This window comes from Galeopterus variegatus, unplaced genomic scaffold, assembly GCF_000696425.1.
Source record: "Galeopterus variegatus unplaced genomic scaffold, G_variegatus-3.0.2 Scaffold7506, whole genome shotgun sequence".
NCBI lineage: Eukaryota > Metazoa > Chordata > Mammalia > Dermoptera > Cynocephalidae > Galeopterus > Galeopterus variegatus.
This window is the reverse complement of record NW_007733617.1, coordinates 26,299-27,427: the sequence shown is the minus strand read 5'-3', so window position 1 is coordinate 27,427 and position 1,129 is coordinate 26,299.

The following is a 1,129-nucleotide window of genomic DNA, read 5'->3' as shown; positions in this document are numbered from 1 at the left end:
ATGGCTGGTTGTTCATGTTGGGACCCTACAAAAAACAGGGAGATGTAAATATTTCTCATTCGATATAATTTTTATAATTCACTCATTTTTCTCATTTCATGTCTCTAAACTAAAAACATTTGAGAGGCTATTCACAAGGGTATGCCTCTGGCTCTATAGATAATGAAAATTTAACAAACAATTTCAGATCAATTCTAGAACCCAAAGAGACTGAAGATTTTCATTCATATTTCTTTCATTCATAACTTTCATAGAGATGCGAATATTTTTGTAAGAACTCTGCACCGCAGATTTCCATTTTCCCCTTGTAGATTGTCCAATTTATGTGCCACAATATCCAGGAATTTATTGCATAAATAGTATAAATAGGGAAAACCTCTATCTCCAGACGGCCATAGGCAGGCAGAGGAATCGAGGAAGTTGGAGTCATGGGCCAGTTTCAAGCAGCAACATTCTACACTGAAGTGTTGTGTAAATATAGTCACTTTCTGTTGTGCTATGAAGTGAGGAAGGCTGTGAAGCATTGTGTTGCAGCAATGACAGCGAGCCAGAGTTTGCTCTTTCTCTGAGCCTTTTGCTTCTACCAACTCACAGTTAGCTAAAGTCACAGGTCATTACTGAAAATATTAGAAATTCTTCTGTTGATCTTTATGCCAGTAATGGTGGAGACCTGGTTTGGGAAGTTGACCAGCAGCTGGAACAGAGATTGCTCTTCTTTTGTGTTTTTTCTATGCCAGAAGTGTGGGGAACAGGCATGTCCACATGCTTCATTCATGCTTGTGAGCAAATATGATGGAAGAACCAGCTCTCAGGATGTTACTAGAATGCTTGTTTAACTATGTTGTCATATTCCCCTGATATTGAAAGAGCTCTAATTCACTGAATTTGCCTTTTCCACCCTACACACAACTCCTCATCAGTACTGAGGACCAGAGCAACACCAGCCACAGATTTGGGTATGGGCTGCTGGTGCAAACTGTGTCAAGGCACAGAGGTATATGGCTGAGTCTTCAGGCTGGGGTCCATTGATGTCCAAGTAGCTGTAATCCTCCTTAGTATTAAAATGATTCTTACTCATCCTTCCTCCTTTTTATCCTCATTTTAAGTCATTACAAACAGGGTCTTGTGA